General features: G+C 71.5%; 1 long non-coding RNA gene across 1 annotated transcript; it reads right to left on the bottom strand.

The window, feature by feature from the left end:
- Nucleotides 1-213: 213 nt before the first annotated feature.
- On the bottom strand, nucleotides 214-3,839 carry LOC309604322. Its single transcript, XR_014230852.1, has 3 exons — nucleotides 3,681-3,839; nucleotides 2,411-2,593; nucleotides 214-1,881 (listed from the first exon to the last, which is right to left on the bottom strand). It is a non-coding gene; the product is annotated as an uncharacterized lncRNA (long non-coding RNA).
- Nucleotides 3,840-4,302: the final 463 nt, after the last annotated feature.

The raw sequence follows: 4,302 nt of genomic DNA, 5'->3' as shown, positions 1-4,302 counted from the left end.
GCGCGGGGCGCGGTCGCTCCTTCCCTGCCCGCCCCGAAAGGGGGGGGGGTTGATCCCACCACCACCCCCCCCACAGCCGACGCGGAGCCCCATCCCCCGCCTGCAGCGAGCAGAGACGAAAAAGTAAAAAAAACCCCCTTTTCTCCCTTGATTTTACCTCAGAAAGTGGGTGCCCCCCCCCCCCCCTCCCCCGCGCGCGGCCCGTCCCTCAGGCAAAGCGCGGCCTTGGGCCCGCGTAGCGCCCAGCCCCAGGCCTGGGCCCGTCCCTGCTGCTTCCCTAACCGAGAAAGAAAAGGCGTTTTCTTCAGAAATGGACCCAAAATGGCGTTTCCTCCCCAGGCCGCCCCGTCCTGCCCCCGAGGGAAGGGGAGGGGGCGGCGCGTCCCTCGCGGTTTCCCCCAGGAACCCGTTTTCCGAAATATTTACGTTATGCGCCAAATATTTCTATTTATCCCCCAAATATTTATGTTTCCCCCCCCCTTCTCAGTCTGTAAACCCGCTCGGTTTCACAGCCGAAATTCACCTGTGTCCGTTAAGCCCCGGCAACCCTTAACCCCCCCCTTCAGAGCGCGAAGCGTAGCCAAATCCCCGATTCTCCCTTAAAAAGCGGCTTGGGGCCGAGGCAGTTTTGCCGCAGAGCCGGGGGCGTGCTGGCGCTTTATTTGTAAAAAAATGCGGTATTGGTTAAAAATAGCCCCTGGCTGGCGGGGAGCGAGGGGGGGAAAACGGGGTTAAATAGCGCAATAGTTGCATTTGGGGGTGTTTTTGTGCCCAGGGCGCGAAGGGCCCGGACGGGAGAGGAGAGCGGTGACCCCGAATCGGCCGGATTTGCCCCAAAGGAGGCGGGGGTGAGCGAGGTGCGTGCGGCGGCGCGGCGCGGCGTTTAGCGCTAAACGAGGGGGAGGCCGCCGTGAAACGCGAGGCCCCCGTAACACGCACGCACACGCGTGTGCATGTCCGTGTCCCACCACGACACACGTACACACACGTCCATCCCCGCCGTGGCACGCACACACGCGTGTCCGTGTCCCATGACGCACGTGCGCATGTCCGCCCCCCGCGACACACGCGCACACGTGTCCATCCCCACTGTGACACACACACGCGTGTCCCTGTCCCCGTGACGCGTGCACACGCGTGTCCGTGTCCCCCCTTGCCCCCCCATCCCCATCCCTAAAATGGCCGCCGTCACGTGGGGCCGCCATTTGGCAACACTGCCCACACCGTCGGCCCCAAACCGCCCTGAATTACCCCCAAACCGCCCTGAATCAGCCCCCAAAACGCCCTGAATTGCCCCCAAACCGCACTGAATGACCCCCCCCAATGCCCTGACCCGCCCTGGATGAGCCCCAAACCACCCCAAAACGAGTTCCAAACTGCCCCAAATCAGCCCAGATCTGCCCCAAATCACTCTGATGCCCCCAAGTGCCCCGCTACGTCCCAAACCGCCCTGAATCGGCCCCAATCTGCCCCAAACCTCCCCGAAACGCCCCAAATGTTCTCCAAAGTGCCCCAAACCTCCCCGAAACGCCCCAAATGTTCTCCAAAGTGCCCCAAACCTCCCCAAAACGTCCCAAAGTGCCCCGATCTGCCCCGAACCAGCCCGCTCCGCCCCGGGTCGCACGGCTGTCCCAAAGCGCCCCGAACCGGCCCCAAACCCGCGGGGGCCCTCCCTGTCCTGTGCCCTTTATTGGGGGGGGGGTCGGTACAGAGCAGGGGGGTCCCTCCGGGGCTCCCAGTGCTCCCAGTCTGAGCGGGGGGGCTCCCAGTGCTCCCCAGTCTGCGCAGGGGGGGCTCAGCCCTGTCCCGGCCCGGTGCCCCCCCCCCGCCCGAAGAAGGAGGCCGAGCGCCGGGGGGGCTTCACCCGCCGCAGCTCCTGCCCTGGGGGGGGCACAGACACGGGGGGGGGGGGGGGGTGTCAGCGCAGGCCGGGACCCCCGGACCCCCCCAGCCCCCTGTTGTCCCCTGCCCCCGGACCCCTCGTGCCCCCCAAGTCCCCGGGTCCTCCAGGACCCCCGAGTCCCCCCCAAGTCCCCCCAGGACCCCCCCAAGACCCCCCACGCCCCCTCCAGGACCCCCTACGCCCCCCCAGGACCCTCGGGTCCCCCCCAGGAGCCCCCCGAGTCCCCCACACCCCCCCAGGACCCCCCAGGCCCCCCCCTATGCCCCCCAGGACCCCCCCCTCGGTCCCCTCCAGGGCCCCCCCAGGACCCCCCCGAGTCCCCCAGGCCCCCCGGTTCCCCCCCCAGGCCCCCCCCCCGCCCCCCTCAGGACCCTCAGGGCCCCCCCAGGACCCTCCCACGCCCCCCAGGAGCCCCGGGTCCCTCCCCAGGACGCCCCACGCCCCCCCCCCAGGACCCCCAGGACCCTCCCACGCCCCCCCAGGCCCCCCGGGTCCCCCCCCGCCCACCCTCCCGCACGTAGTCCATCGTGGCCAGGCGCTGGAGGCGGGGCCGGGTGACGCTCTCCTGCCGCCGCAAGGGGGCGCCCCGGCGGGGGGGCGGGGCTCCGGCTCCGGGGGCGGGGCCCGGGGGCGAGGCCGCCCCCCCCCCAGCTCGATGCAGCACTCGATGAGGGCGCTCATCAGCTCCGCCTGTGGGCGTGGTCAGCGCGGGCACCCCGCCCACTGCCCCCCACCGCCCCCCAAGTGCCCCCCCAACACCCCCCGCTGCCCCCCAACTGCCCCCCAGCCACTGCCCACTGCCCCCCAAGTGCCCCCCCAGCACCCCAACACCCCCCGCTGCCCCCCAAGTGCCCCCCAACCACCGCCCACTGCCCCCCAAGTGCCCCCCCAGCACCCCAACACCCCCCGCTGCCCCCCAAGTGCCCCCCAACCACCGCCCACTGCCCCCCAAGTGCCCCCCCAGCACCCCAACACCCCCCCGCTGCCCCCCAACTGCCCTCCAACCACCGCCCACTGCCCCCCAAGTGCCCCCCCAGCACCCCAACACCCCCCCGCTGCCCCCCAAGTGCCCCCCCAGCACACCAACACCCCCCGCTGCCCCCCAAGTGCCCCCCAACCACCACCCACTGCCCCCCAAGTGCCCCCCCAGCACCCCAACACCCCCCCGCTGCCCCCCAACTGCCCTCCAACCACCGCCCACTGCCCCTCAAGTGCCCCCCCAGCACCCCAACAACCTCCCGCTGCCCCCCAGCTGCCCTCCAACCACCGCCCACTGCCCCCCAAGTGCCCCCCCAGCACCCCAACACCCCCCCCGCTGCCCCCAACTGCCCCCCAGCCACTGCCCACTGCCCCCCAAGTGCCCCCCACTGCCCCCCACCCACCCCCCCAGCACCCCAACAACCTCCCACTGCCTGCCAAGCACCCCCAAGTGCCCCCCACTGTCCCCCCAGAACCCCAACAACCCCCCGCTGCCCCCCAACTGCCACCCACTGCCCCCCAAACACCCCCAACTGCCACCCAATGCCCCCCAAGTGCCCTCCCAGCACCCCAACAACCCCTCACTGCCCCCCAAACACCCCCCACTGCCCCCCAACTGCCCCTCACTGCCCTCAAACACCCCCCCAGCACCCCAACAACCCCCCAGTGCCCCCCAGCCAGCCCCCGCTGCCCCCCAACTGCTCCCCACTGCCCTGAGGGGCAGAGCTGAGCCCCAGCTGCCCCCCAGCCGCCCCCCCAACCCAGCAGGGCCCCCGTGGGTCGCGGCCGTGGGGCTGACCTGGGGGGAGAACACCCGCAGCAGGCGGTTGACGGGGACGCCCTCGTGGTCGCCGTCGAACTCCAGCCACAGCTGGGGGGGCCCCGCGGCGTCCCCCTCCTGCCCCACGGCGCCGTCCCCCTCCTGCCCCACGGCGTCCCCCTCCTGCCCCACGGCGCCCACCAGCTCCCAGCACAGCTCGGGGTAGGTCAGCGTCAGCAGCACGTGCTGGGGGGACGGGGGGGCTCAGCCCCACGGCGTGCCCCACAGCCGCCTGCTGTGCCCCACGGCGCCCCTCCAGAACTGCCCCACGGCTCCCTACGCCCCCTGCCCAGCCCCACCGTGCCCCCCAACCCACCCCCCGCACCCCTCCGGCCCCCGTCCTGCCCCACAGACCCCACTGTGGGCCTGATCCTGCCCCACAGGCCCCACTGTGGGCCTGATCCACCCCACAGACCCCAGTATGGGCCTGATCCACCCCACAGGCCCCACTGTGGGCCTGATCCTGCCCCACAGGCCCCAGTGTGGGCCTGATCTGCCCCACAGGCCCCACTGTGGGCCTGATCCACCCCACAGGCCCCAGTGTGGGCCTGATCCTGCCCCACAGGCCCCACTGTGGGCCTGAGCCGCCCCACAGCCCCCC

Source organism: Platalea leucorodia (assembly GCF_965183815.1).
Source record: "Platalea leucorodia genome assembly, contig: HAP1_HAP1_SCAFFOLD_641, whole genome shotgun sequence".
Classification (NCBI taxonomy): domain Eukaryota; kingdom Metazoa; phylum Chordata; class Aves; order Pelecaniformes; family Threskiornithidae; genus Platalea; species Platalea leucorodia.
This window is presented reverse-complemented; position numbering and strand designations above follow the sequence as displayed.